At 39.1% G+C, this 15,199-nt stretch overlaps 1 long non-coding RNA gene across 1 annotated transcript; it reads left to right on the forward strand.

Moving 5' to 3' along the window:
• The first annotated feature begins 41 nt into the window (after window positions 1-41).
• Window positions 42-14,975, forward strand: LOC134478705 (uncharacterized). The gene is made up of 2 exons (XR_010051487.1): window positions 42-237; window positions 13,204-14,975. It is a non-coding gene; the product is annotated as an uncharacterized LOC134478705 (long non-coding RNA).
• Window positions 14,976-15,199: the final 224 nt, after the last annotated feature.

Raw genomic sequence — 15,199 nt, forward strand, 5'->3', positions numbered from 1 at the left:
TACCATTCCCGGCGAGCATTGCGACTCGGAGGCTAGCGGAACTTTGGTCGGGAGGGGATGGAAACAGAAATAGAGAAGTGGGGAGGATTTCTGAGTCAGGCCGTGTGACTCCTCCTAGCGGGGAATTGGAAGTGCTTTGTGGTTGTGAGCGTGTGTGTGAGGGTGAGGATAGGAGCTAGGTAGTAGCGTCTCAATGCCGAAACTCCTGGTAGGGGAATATATATCCCAGTTACACTGGTGAGTTGAAACAACTCGTTTGACATCACTACTAAGACTCCTGCTCTTCCTAATCCCTTTAGTTTGTCTGTTGGCTATCCTGCTTCATACATAGATTTGTGCATTGATACAACCAGTGCTTCATTTGAGTGCTTAATGTCATTGAGGCTCAGTTCTCAGTCTGTGGTGGCACAGCAAAGAGCAAGATAGTTGTGGCTCTTGTTCTTGTTCGTTTGTTTTTGAAGTTTACGGTCTAGAGAGAGGAATACATAGAAGAGTTAACAACAATAACAAAATGAGATACTTCCATGTACATAATAAATGCTATATTTAAGAAGCAATGTTTCAAGGCAAACAGACCTAGCCTGAACCATCATGTGTGTTTTCTATTTATTTTTCTTCTTCTTCGCCAGCATCTGAAACAATCTACTTTCTAGGAAGCCCTAGTAACAGATACCATCATCCCAGAATACTACATTTATTCTTCTGCTTCTAACCTCTTAACTCTTGTGGAAACTCACACTGATCCCTTCTACTAGAACATGTTGTCTAAAATATAAGATTTTATAATCTTTTTTTAATTCTCCACACAATGTTTATGACTATTTGATGTTCATCTTCTGCCTCCACAGCTCCTTGTTTTTCACTACAGAATTTCCAGAGTGCAAAGCAGGCCCCTCAAATCTATTTGTTGAATGCAGGGTGGAGAATGTACTTAACAAGAGCAGTACATGTTTTAGGAGAGAAATGATTAATTCAAACGTGATGGAGGCAAAGAGAGTTGGCTTATTTGCGACGGATGTGGGAGGTAAAGGACTTGATGATGATTTGTTAGGATGGTGGAAAACTAAGGGGAACTTACAGATTTGTCGCTCGTGTAACTAGTTGGCTAATGTAGTTATTCACTGAGATAATAAGGCCAGGAAAGGAACAGGTTTTCAGTGAAAACATAAGAGTTTGGTTGCCTTGGAAACATCCAAAAGGAAAATTGAGTAGGCATTATCAATGCCTGAGTACAGGGCAGGAAAAAAGCTGCGTTCTCTTCATACTTCACATGGATACATTTTCCAGTATGGATCTAACCTATTGATTAGACATCTACAATTTATGGTCTGTTTCCATGAATACTCTTGTACAATTATGGCATTGTGCAACTAATTCTTCCATATTGAAGAAGGAAATTTTAGTTACAAAATGGTTAAATTGGTCATCATTTACTTTTGCTGTGTTGTTTTACTTTTTCACTCATTATCATTGATCTACGTTACTACCCTTGAAGTATTTTCACATATTTAAAGATGAAAATGGAAGAAATGACAGACTTGAACATAAAGGTAGGGATGTGTTCCAAACTTTCTCTCTTAATTATTGCCCTTTATATCAGCTTCATTTGGCTCTTTAGATCCTTTATCTTAATGTCTGTCCTTTGCATTTCCATATTTTCCACCTTTACTCAGGTGGGTTTGCTTTCTCTCCCCCGCCCCCCGTTGGTCTCCTCAGGTTTTTCTGGTCCTAACTAGGGATCAGGAAAGTTGCCTGTGAGTACCATATAATTTCACCTTTGATTGAACTACAGAGGAGAAAAGAATCCTATATCTCTAGCCAAAAAAGAGAGGAGACCCTTGCTACCTTAGTGATAATCAGGGTGTTTGGGAGGCAGTCCACTTCCTCAGATGGACATAGGCACGCCTAAAGAAAGTCCTCTTTGGCGGGCAAAATGCACAATAACCGGAACCTATGTTCATTTATGAAGCAATATAATGCAGTGACACTCAAAAGCCCCCACCCCACCACTAGACGGAGAGAAAATCCTGTGCGGGTATGCGTACTTGATTCCTTTTACAAATGGAAACTTTCCAGGTTGTGCATCTTATATCTAACCATGACCCTTTCAAAATCCAACAAAACTTAATAGTGGAAATAATCTCCCCCCAACACCTGTCTTTTCCAGAAGTGGCTGTTAGTTTCTTTGTAGTCTATCTGGTAGTAGGAGAGCACAGTTTCCCAGATATTCTTCCTGGCTTATTCCTTAAGGGGGGGGGGGGGGGTTTTCTCCCACTGAATCTGCTTCCATGGGACCATTTCTTTCCTCTTTCTTGCATGCCAAATCCAGTATCTGTCAGAACCCTCACTGACAGACAGCTCTGTAGCTGAGAGAGCTATTTTGGTTCCATCGACAAGGTGGCTGTCATTTAGAAGACAGAGATTTTCATTTTCAAGCAGTTCAGGAGGTAGCAGGACAAAGTTTCTAACAAAAACAATGTATTCTCAAGGAAGATTTCTCAGCTCCTATTTTATCTATATAATTGACATAGTGCAAATAGATATAGAACAAGATTTTGGAAAGATATGCAAGCCAAAGCAGATTTTGAGGTGTTACTTATAAACAGCAGTAGTTACAAAATATATCTAAAATAAGACACTTGGCTTTGCTTAGTATTCTTCAGCGATTCTTTGATTATCTGACTCGGAATGGATGGACTCCTGTATTTGACTCAAAATCCACTGGTATCTATAGAAACACATTGACTTCTAAACACAAGTCATTTTCCCTGAAATCTAACTTGGGTTTAATTATACTCATTTCCTCTCTCATTTTTCCACTAGTTTGCAATGAAGTTCTGCTTTTTAAAACCAGTGTGGCTGGGGATGTAGCTCAAAAGTGCTTGCCTAGCATGTACAAGGCCCTGAGTTCACTCCCCACCACACACACACACACACACACACACACACACACACACGTACACTGTGAACAAAACCGAGTAAATCATTTTAATGGAAACATTGAAATCTCAAGTAACATTAAAAGTTCACTTCTGCTGCCATGGCAATGTATCTCAAAATCCATTTGTATATATTTCGAATCTTAAAATTGTGAGAACTGACTTGTTCTTTGATTAATGTTTTTGTGGAACAAGGTCTGACTACATTGTTCAGGTTAGTCTTAAAAGGATCCTCCTGCCTCAGTCTCTCAAGTAGCTGGGATTACAAGTGTGTATCATTTATCCTGGCAAGAATAACTACTTTTGTCCTAGGAAAGCAAAGACTATGCTTTAAAAAGATTTAGCAGAAGAATTTTTAAAATGTTCTTTGTAGTCTAACAGAGCTGGTTGTGGGGTTTATCTTAGTATTTCCTAACACCATGGTGAGTTTGATGTCTTTGTTCCCTGTTATTTCTATCTGGTCTGTGGCTATAGAAACCAGGCTGCTGTTGAAATGTAATGCCATATGAACAGAGAAGGAAAGTATCTAGATCACTATAAATTCTTTATAAAAATTAAATAGTAGCAATAATAACAACAGACGTGCTTCAAATGATGGACATGTGACAAAAATTGACAGAATAATTTTCATGTAGAAAGAACTGGAACCAGAGAAGGTCCTGCATTTGAATAAGCATTCTGAAAATATAAAATTATTTCTTAGAAAAGCTCACATTTTAAGACCCATTTAAGTGTTAGCAGAGGAGAAAAAAAGACTGGAATACATATCTGCTGAGCAACTGGGAAAACAGAATTCATTTCCTTTTATTTTTTCCATTAAAGTCTTGATTCTGATAAAATACTGATGTGGAGGGAACAATCGTTTTTCTCTAGAAGATTGCTTTGAAGCAAAGAAATATATAACTTTTCTTTCCCAACGCAAGGAAACACAACTCCTTGTCCAGTGCCTTGGTGAGGATAAAGTGCCATCTGGGGTTGTAAGACTAGCATACTGCTACCACCAGCCTGGTGCACAAACCACACTCTCTCTGGAATTTTCCTCCTGTCTGCTCTCAGGGGATGGTTTGCCATTTTCCCCGGGGTTTTTGTCCTAGAAATATATCTAGCCAAGCCTGGCCTCAGACTCCCAGTGATCCTCCTGCCTCAGTCTCCCGAGTGCTACCTTAGCCTCTTAAACACTGCCACCATGCACAGCAAACTCAGCATTCTGATAAGCTATGTTTTGTGTATGATCAGATCCTTGTAATAAACTAAAAAGCTCTCTCTTTTGTGCTTTGGAACTGAGTGTTTGGCCTTCAAACTTAGAATTTATACATGTACACACTTATAAGTAGTATCTTAATTTAAGAGTGTGCAAAAATCATAATCAGGAAATTTTACATTTCAGAACAGATGCCATTTTGCACGCTAGGTGATGCTCCTGATTTTAAGCTTGAAGATATTAAAAATAGCGTTAAAGGGCTACCCTGGGACTCATGACTTCGATGAGACCTTTCTTCAAGTGGGTGAAGTCCTACTTTTGATAACTAGAGGGAAAAGATGTCAGTCTACCAGGGTGGCACTGAAAAGAAGAGAAAGACTTATCTTACACATCCTGCTAGTAATTGGTGTCACTTCGTATCTGATCTGGTATCTCCACGTAAGCTGCCCTTGAACCAAGAACAAACAAGCTGCACAAGGAAGTAAAGGTTGAAATCTCATTGGTAGTAGATCCTTCCGGCTCACTACAATTTATTATATAGCCAGTGAGAGGGAAGTTAGTGCCCCGCGATGAAGTGCTAGAAGGAATTAAAATCAAGCTGCAATCAAATGATTCAGCAAGGAGGGATTAAGTCCCAGGGACTCATGAATACTAACTGGGAAGGGAAAGACTCAAGCACTGACATTATTCGCGTCCCTTTGTAGTCTGACTTTAGATTTTAATTTAAGAGCAAGATTTGATGATACCCTAATGGCGACTTCAGGTTCCTGTTTGGTCAGACACTGAGACCAACTTGGCTGCTAAGGGCGATTTGTCTACTCCTTTCACGTGCATTAACATGAAAAGAAAGGTTTTAAGAGCAGGACTGGATACTGTGTTTTGAAAGGGACAAATGGAATGCCACTCCCGCAAGTCACAAGGAACCTTCTAGTTTAATATTCTATTTCTATTTGTGTTCATTCTCTAAAACTGCTTCCTTTATTATGACCACCGTCCTATTTTGGTGTGGGATCTTTGGGAAACATTTTGCAGTGTTTCTGAGCTCATGATTTTTGAATAGTTTGATACAGGCTTATTAAACACACTATCTTCTTATCACAGAGAAATTCACACAATCTCAAGAAATGTTCTCACATTGTATGAGGGTCAGTTTGACATTTCACCGTGTCTCAGAGCTGAGCGTCCTTAGCAGATTTCAAATGAAGAGTCTTGACTTTAGGAAAGAAAGCATTATTCTTTCTTCATTTTCTAGGCCATAGGTATGTATACCTACTATTTTACTTAAAATGCTACCTGAGTCCTTTCTTTATCTTGGGATTGACAATAAATGGGCATTATTGCTGTATAATAACCCGTATTAGGGAAACTGTACTTTCTAGAATAGTAGTTTGCTTCCCCAAGGAAGACGATGAATATTCTACTGTCGGCATACATTTTTTAAAAATCTATTTTTAGAAACCTGTTATATGTGTGTTTATGCCCCTGTGTTGGCTTTGCACAACAGAGATATGAGATGCCACTTATAGCAGAGGTATGCTATCCCTTTGTGCTGTCTTACATGTGATGGATCAAATGAATTACACCCCTCACTGTGTAAGGTAATGGAAGTTTTCCATGGAGTTGAGAAATAAAATCAAGTATGTGTTTTGGTTGGATTTCTATGACACTATCGAATCCAACATTATGTTTATCCTTCCTTCTTTCAAAAAATATTGCTATTCACTTTCAATTGTCAAGAAACAGGAAGCTTGAAAGTGGTAATTTTCGTTCTGTCTAAAATATAATGCGGCCAGACAGGCCAAATTATAGAAAATCAATTAGCTTCTGCTGCAAGAGTCCTGTATCCAAGTCCTTGTTCCATCTCTGGTTATTACAATTGATATCTGCTGCACCCCAAGAAATTCTTCCAAGAAAATTACCCAGAGATTTTGTTTTGTAGAGCAAAAACCTGATAGGGCTTGGGCATTAATGGTTATCAATTAAGACAGAGACAAAAATAAATTTTTCTCTGAATTATTTCCACTCTTCCTGTAGTTTCTCCATATACTCTTGAAAAGGTAGAGCTTTTGCCAAAGCTTAAAATTTCCAAATACTACAACTTCTAAGTCATAACATCTATTCCTTCCTATGTAAAGATTATAATGCTTTCCAAGGATATGGTTTTATACAAGTCTGATATATCTCTCGAACTCTTTACCCTGTGATACAAAGTCATTTAACAAATTCAGTTGGACAACTGTGTCTAGGTCCAGTTTGTATTATTCATAATGTTATTGTTTCATGGATTTACAAAATTTCCCTTTCTTTTCTCCTTTATTTGCTTTTAAGAAGGCTTTTACTACAGATATCGTTTTATGACCGGATATCATCTTATTATGTACCAAGGGCAACCTAAGAAATCTAAAAGTGAGAACAACACCCACACACCCACACACCCACACACACCACACTTCCACATGCGCACGTGTACACACACACATGATAAACAGTGTTGATCACTGATGTCAGAATATTGCTGATTTCATTTTTCCCACCCTAGAACTGGGAGGTAATAATCAACAAAACCTTCAGTTAACACTGACTTGTACTTAAAAAGCACAGATGTAGGATTGTTTTAAAGAGTTGTTAAGAAACACAAAAAACTTGTAATAAGCTAATTATAACTCCTATGTTATTTGTGGCCCGTAATTAATTCTTTAAAAATCAAAATACATTAAAAATAGTCTCGTTTATTGAATTTCAGCATGGTGCTGCTTTTTGTAGAGGGATTTCTGTAAAATGCAAGTTTATTTATAGATTGCAAGTGGCTCAAAGATGTTATAATATAAAAGAAAATGACACTCCAGAGTCTTTGTTCAGGGTATGTGGGGCTGTCTTGGAAAGCACAATTCGCTCTGAGGGATTGCTTTTAATCTGCTGAAGCAAAAGGAATTTTATAAATTGAAATTGTTGGCCAGATGGAATTTCCTGATTAATTTTTTAGTGTTTGGTATTAAACATAATAATGAAAAGGGGAGTTCTAAGAGTAACCCAAATACCATTTCATAAAATCTATTGCTCTTAATATGGCTTAACCTTTATTTCACAGTTTCTACTCACTGCCTTCCTAAACAACCCAATTTTATTTTGAGAGACTGAACATGGTCAACTGCTTCCTCCCTCCCTCCCATTCCTTCTTTCTCTTTTTCAGTCAACTTCTTTCTCCTGTTTATATACCATTCATTGGGTCCTTGGGAGGGCACAGGCACTGTTTCTCCTATTTTACTTTCTCCTATTTTCATGGTCCTGGACAGGAAGGACCATTAACTGTTTGTAGTAGTAAGTCCTGGTGCAAAAATGGCACTGCTCTTATACAAGGGATTCTTAGTTCCACTTTCAAGCATAGATTACCTTATAGTTTTATGAAACCTGTCTTTATTAGATGAAAGATACAGGTACACATTTCCCCTGTATTTTCTCTATTTACCACTTTCCTATGTTAATTAATTTGAGGGCTGAAACAGATGTTCTCAGACATTTTCTAGTTCTGTAATTATCTAAGTCTCTAACCAGACTTAGGTTTCCTTTGCTTTGTTGGAGTTGTACAATCAAACTTTTGAAACGAAAATCTTATATCTTGCTTTATTTCGTTAAATACTTCATTTTTAAGTATGACACTTTGAGATTGTCTGAGGATGAAATTCATACCTTTCATTTTCTGGTGTCCTTTCAGATCTTAGAGCTATGGCCACCATCTATCCATTGGCCTGAGAATAATTTTCCTTATCCCTTGTCTTGGTTAATTTTCTCTTGTTTCTGGGACAAAATATCCAACACCCCAAATTAAGGAAGGAAAGGTTTATTAGCTCACAGTTTGTGAAAGTTTCAGTCCATAATTACCTGGCTCCAAGGCAGGGTTGTGTGGTGAGGTGCAAGGCTTCAAGGCAGCAGCCTGCAAAAGCAGCAAGAGTGAACACTTCTGGAAGAACATGGCGGATAGATACCAGCAGCTACAGAGGCTCTCTGAGATACCCCATTTAGAATCCAGGAATGGTGCGGTACGAGGAGTCCTAAGCAAGGGGAGATACACCCTGCGACCCAGGAATGAACTAAGCTAAGAGAAACCAACTGGAAATCCATTCCTGGTGCTATAACAGGAACAGATAAAATCTCAGCATGGAAGCTGGAACCTGCACCACTGGAAGCCTCGATTTGAATTTCCTGCTGCTGCTGCTGCAACCAAATCTGCAGGGAGAGAGACGCGCGAAAGCTCTGAGAGCGGGAATCTGCGAACGGAGCTGAGAGTGGGACTAGCAGGGAGCCCTACATCGACTTGCGGGACCCTTTCATAGCAAAGGACATACTGGGACTGGGCAGACTTGCGGAACAGGGCACTGCAGTGACATTAGTGGCATATGCCCCTCTCAAGCAGGATTGGTCGGGAGTGCCTGGCCTACGTGGATAGATACCAGCTGCTGACTAAGAGCCAGTAGGCTAGCCCAAAACAGGTCCCAGCACTTGGAGGTGTACCCTAGCAGTGAAGCCTTCAGTAGGGTGACCTGGAGGGGCGGGCCCAGCAGAGGCTGCCCAGGTCTGTATTTCCCTAGTACACTGCAGTGGGCAGGAACACCTAGCCATCGCAATTCACACAAACTATAACAGACAAAGAGAAAAAAAATTGGGCCTCCTACAATCGCTTGTATGGAAGGAACAAAAAGTATGGGAAGAGGAAGCAACAAGAAAGGGTCCTCAGTCCCCAATCCTGAGAACACTGATCCAGAAGAGGCAAAAGCAAAGGAAGACAGAAAACATGCAATATCAGACATGGCACCAATAGACATAAAGTGATATCTCCAGGGCCTCATAGACGAGTTTAAAAAATGAAGTATTTAACGAAATAAAGCAAGATAGAAGCAAAGTAGAATAGTTAGAGGAATGCTAAACACCGCCCGAGAAAAAACAGATGGTGGAATGGAAGAACAGAAAAAAAGGGGAGAGTTGTTTGATGGAGAAAAGAGAGAAAACATAGAATACATGAAGCAGGAGATTACCAGGAAACTAAAAACTCTATTGAAAGCTGGCATAACAGCTTGAAAGAAGCCAAGGACATATTATCTGAATTGGAGGGCAGATTTGTAATATGGGAGCATGAAATGAAAAACTTCTTAAAAATAACAAAAAAACAAATAGGAATAATACAAAGGCTAGAAGATGATAAGAGGATCTATAACTTAAGAATTAAGAACATAAAAGAAGAAGTAGGGACACAAACAAATGGACTACAAAAGCTATTCACAGAAATAATCCAAGAGAATTTCCCCAATTTAGCAAATGGTAAAGATACTCAGATGTATGAGGCATACAGGACCACAGCCACCTACAATCCAAACAGAGCTACACCCAGGCATATAATAATAAAAATTCCAGAAATCCAATATAAGAACAGAATACTAAAAGCCGTCAGAGACAAACAGATCACTTACAAGGGAACACCCACCAGAATTACAACAGACTTCTCGGAACAAACCATCAGATCACGAAGAGCGTGGGGGAAATAATTCAAGCTTTGAAAGATAACAACCTCCAGCCAAGATTGATGTATCCTGCACAACTGTCCCTAGAAATTGATGGAAAAACAAGGTGCTTCCAGGATAAAGAGGAACTAGGGGAATTTGCAACCACTAATTCAACTCTACAGAGAATACTGCAAGATATTCTAAAAAAGGAAAATACCAAGACTTCAGAAATAGTGACAGAGAGGCCACAATGAATGGAGCAGAAAGCAAAATGAAGAAGACAAACTGACAACAAACAACAGAAAAAGAGCTCAACAGAAATGAGGCAGAGAAGGTCAGATGGTAGGAACAGCTATTTCGGAGAAAACAAGACATCATAATAGCTAGTGCTGATTTAGTATCATCTTGCTTTGAAGTCCCATCAAGCTTTTATTCTTCTGTCTCCATTGGTCTTAACAGGTTGTATCTTATTGGATTTTCTTGTATGTGATAATATAACCAAAAACTTTTATAGATAAGGAGATTATAGAGAAATCATTGTTTATTTTCTGATAGGCGGTTCTAAATACCCTGTAATACTGTCATGCTCTTGAATGGTTTTACATTGTCTTGGTATGTTTGGTGCTACAGTATATGAAGTTATACTCAAAGATTTCAAGGAAAGAGACACTATGGTAACTACTTTTATGTCAGGATATCTTGTGGTGAAACACTATTTTGCTTAAATGGTTATGCTTTGACCTGCGCTGCATTCTTTTATCTCAGTCTCCTTTTTTAAATTATTTACTTTTTTATCTCTATCTTTTTAATTAAGGGAAAAATTTTTAAAAAGAAGGATACATTATAGTAACCCACTTTGATTTCCTATTAACTTGATTTGAAACCCTGTATAGCCCTCACCATCTTGCTTTGACTGATTTTCCTGTATTCTGCTTTGCTTGATAGTACCAAGTTCGAAAGTATAGGCAAAACTGTAAAGACAATAAGATTCATTATGATACCCATCCCGGTTGACTATTATCTTCTTTTAAAGTCCTGTAATGTCTCCAGTGTTTTGGTTTTATTCTTTATTGTTTTGTTCAATTTTATCATAACTGATGTATAGGCAATTCTTTTTAAGATAGCAAGAGGCAGTATGGTAACCATTGTTGATCACCTAGTATTTTGTTTTTACATTATGTATTATGTCCATCCTTTTGATTTAACTGACTCTGTTCTGTTATGTCACATTTGGTTTTACTCTCTTCAAAAAAAAGTAATAAGAACTGTGGGAGTAATAAAACCCAAAATGTGTAATTGTCATTGTACAAAAGAAAGGAAAAGAAAGTGCTCTAAAGAATATAACTACATATATATTTAAGTATAAGATAGATAACCATATTACTGAGTTTTGTTGGATCATTGAACAAAACTGTTTCCAGTCTCACTGTTTGAAAGTCCACTTTATATGCTTTAATTTTGTAACTTGAACAACTATTTCTAAGATAACAATATGTAATCTATTAACTAGTGATTTCCTACTGTTTATTTTTTCTGAAATTCTGTATAACTTGTATCCTTTTTCTGTTTTTTTTTTCTTTTTCTCCGTAAATAAAAAAGCAGCAGGAGCAAAAGCAGGGAGAAGGAGCCTCTTTCTCCTCCTTGTATTGTAAGCAGGTCACACTGCCCCACCCAGGGCCAGTGTAGCACTCACGCAGCCTCTGTACTCTCCTCTTGCACGGGGCTGAAGATGTTTACAAAGTAGGGACCCTGGCTGGCTGCTGAGTCTCTTAATTAAATTTCTAAACTTCTCAAGTTGACACAGTGTATCAACCCTAACACCTACTTATCCTACTCCTGTTGCTATCTTAGAACTCAGCTGAGCTACTACTCCTTGCCAGGGCTGGCTACAAAAGTTGTTTGGTCCAATGCAATATTAAAATTTAGGATCCTCTGTTCAAATATTATTAACAGTTAGTAAATGGCAATAGCAGAGCATTAAGTCAAACATGGGACCCTTCTAAGCACAAGTGTCCCTGTAAAAATACACGTTTCAAGCCCCTTCATTCCATTCCACCTTAGCATGGTTTACTGAGTCCTGAGGGTAGGGACTATTATACCCAGGTAGAGATAACACCAGTCAGAATCCTTTCTTGATATTCGCTTGTACCGGAACTAAGAAACATATTCTTCTCCATTGGATAAAACCAGGACCCATCAACAATTTTGTTCCCAGTTATGTGAAGAAAGTGTTGTTGTGTAGAGCACACATTTTTACATAATAGCTGTGAACAGGGAGTCTTGCATATGCGTCGAATACTGTCTGAAGTCCTGATAGTCTTCTAGACTTTCTGCTGACCCACACCTTCCTGGCCACTAATTTGAGGGCTGAAACAGATGTATTCGGACATTTTCTGGTTCTGTAATTATCTACGTCTGTAAGCAGATTGTCTAAGACTGACATCGGCTATAATCATAGATGTGTAGGAATGCAGAAGGGTGTCTGATTACTCTTTTTCATCCAGGACTCATAGGACAGTAATTTGCTCAGACCTTAATAGTGTAGTGGCCACTGAGACACCAAAACCTGCCCCTTTAAGGCTGACCATCAGCTAAGGCTTTTTAAAAAGGATTCCAACTGCAAATAGTGCTTTTTTTGTGCTTTCTTAGGAGAAAAACACTTTAGGTCTAAGGCAGAAAGACCTCATACCCCCAGGGAACCTCTGCCTCTACAACTTCAATCTCTTTTCTCTTTTTCCCAACAGTACAACTCCCAAGAATTTTCTCAAAGAAGATTCACAAAACATTGATAAATGAGTAAAGACTGCCTCCTGGCAGACCTCTCGACTGGTCTTCTTCTGGGAGCTCATTTGAAAGGGAACTTCAGGGGCAGAGCACAGTCAGTTCCCAAGGACCAAGATCTGGGCTTTGGTTTTTCTGAGTTTTTTTTTCTATGTCCAAATTAGGCTCTTCAAGGGAAAAAAAGGAACAAGGTAAAATGAAGCCTAAATTTAACACATGAATATTTCTCAACGCATATACAGAGACTTCGGGGAAACATAGCTAGAGTTATTGCATTACTCTTTCAGGTACTTATCACTATTGTTAGTGTCTATATTGTTGTTTGAGATGAAGCCTCACATGTTGCCCAGGTTGAGCTGCAACTCGTCATGGCTGAAGTGGTTCTCCCATCTCACGTATCTATAATAAAAATGTGTACAGGTCGGACTCTGTGCCAATGAGAAATGAATAATTCCTCCAGTATACACCTGAAATGTATGGTCGTAGGTACAGCACTGCTTGTTGTAAAAGAATATGTAAGCGAGTTATCATTCCTAGGAAGCTGTTTTTTAAAATGTCATTTCTGTCAATTTATAGATGAGGACGCCAGACTCCTGCATGGTGAAAATTCATATTTTCACAGTGTGTATTTAGAACCTTCCTGACTTCTTTTGCTCTAATCCTGGCTGGGTTAATGGCCTGAGCCTGCTTCTGTGCACTGCCTCAGAGGTGAGAAATTGATATATGTCATAATGATGACTCATGCTTACATTAATATGTCTCATTCTTTCAATTGAATGTCCTACAGCTTTTTATCTCCTAAGTAAAACCCAGATAACGCCAAGGTGAGAGCCATAGGACCAGAAGTGAGAGCAAGCCTCCAAGGGAAACTCTTCTACAAATGTCCAGCAGCTCATGTCCATATGTCTTTCTGGAACTCTTGCCAGACATAGTCACAGGATCAAAATTATTTCTTCATGGTCATTATGCAGTGTCACATCTCGCAGAGCCAAAGGAATAAATTCCAGACATGCAGAACACGCGTCTCTCCAGCCTCTCTCAGCCAGGCTGTCAACTCTGCAGCACTGATGCACAAATCAAAAAGGGCAGGCAGAGGCTGAGGACTGCTTCTGTTGGTCTGTTCCTTATCCTTCGCCTTCCTGATGCAGGGGAGTGAAAGACCCTCAGCCACGCCCTGGCCCTCCACACTGAATTCCTCACTATGATATTCCCAGGGTAGGAAAAAAATATGGGCATGGGAGGGAGCAAGAGATGGAGGAGAGTTTGCCAGACAAAGAGAAGGAAATTATATATTCAAGAGCTATTTAGTCAAGGACTGAACATAAAAAATTGACGAGTGTTTCCTGTCTCTTAACTGGTCAAAAAACACACTCCAAACCCATCCTCCTGTCTCCTCAATGTTTCTCTCTCTCTCTCTCTCTCTCTCTCTCTCTTCCTCCCTCTTGGTTTCTTCTCCACAGCTGAATGCTTCCGAGTGTTTTTCCTCTTAGAAACAGTATGATTTCTGTCAAACCACAGTTTAAATTTTTCAGAGAAGCTCTAGAGCTTTCATTTCTGTAACCAAGATCAACAATCTGTCATGTACAGTGGCATTTCCAACTGACAGCTGGAAATCTCCACCTGGATGCCCTGCCAACACCTTGAAATTATCACGTCCAGAAACGCAGCATCTTTCCTTTGGAATGGAATGTTCCTTTCCCAGACTTTTTTCCTGTTCCTTATAAACCACTCTCGTTACTCCAGTTGCAGATGTTGAAACTTTTACCTGATTGTGGCCTCTTCTGTACTGTCGTGTGGGTTGGGTGATCACCAGGTCTCTAGCACAGGTGACTAAGGGGAGAAGGTGATGCCTCCATTGAGACCTGAGTGGGTGTGCAGGGGAGAACAAGGGGGTGCTTTTGGACACCCTCAGGATGGTCTGAGACGACAGTGAGATGTCTTACTGGATATGTGCAGGGTTAGAAGAAAATATTAGAGCAAAAACCAGGATTCCTATACAGCAAATATAAGCCTGGAACTCATCAGAGGACAAGCGGTGGTTAAAATCATGAGAGCAATGGAGTTATCAGGAGAGGGGAGAGGTACAAAATACGATTAGAATTTTTTTATTAGGTATTTACTTACTTTGCCCTGAGAACAAATATGAGATTTCTGGATCAGAGGCAGAGCTACCAGAATGACATGGGTTCTCCAGGTTCCATTTTCCATTTCAGGGTGATGTGGTGAAAGCCAGATGTCACTCTGCCTGCACCAGGGGCTTTTGCATGACAGAAAAGGAACTTCAAAATCCGGGATCTGGCATCTGGCCACGAAAATCTTCATATATGTTTTCCTACAGACGTTTTATAGTTTTCTGTTTTACAGGTTAATGTATAATACATGTTGAGTTAACTTTTGTGTACAGTATGAGGTATTGATCAGAGTTCTTACAACTTAGCACATACTCAATTGTTCCAGCACCATTTGAAGAAAAAGACTATCCTGTTTCCATTGAATTGCCTGTGTACCATAGTAAAAACAAAAATAAAACAGTTGTTTGTGTATGTGTGGATCTATTTACAGGCTTTTGTCACGTTAATTTATATGTCTATGTTTACACCAGCTCTGTGCTGTATTAATTATTATAGTTTTATTACAAACCTTGACATTGCTCAGTATTATTCTCCAATGTGATGTTCTTTTTCAAAGCTGTTTTATCGCTTTTAGGGACTCTATATTTCCATAAATATTTTTAGAATCATCTTGTCAGATTCTACTGAGATTGTATTATAACTGTAGATAAA

The sequence above is a fragment of the Cavia porcellus genome, unplaced genomic scaffold (assembly GCF_034190915.1).
Source record: "Cavia porcellus strain 051 isolate PalLab524CR breed Dunkin Hartley unplaced genomic scaffold, mCavPor4.1 scaffold_14, whole genome shotgun sequence".
NCBI lineage: Eukaryota > Metazoa > Chordata > Mammalia > Rodentia > Caviidae > Cavia > Cavia porcellus.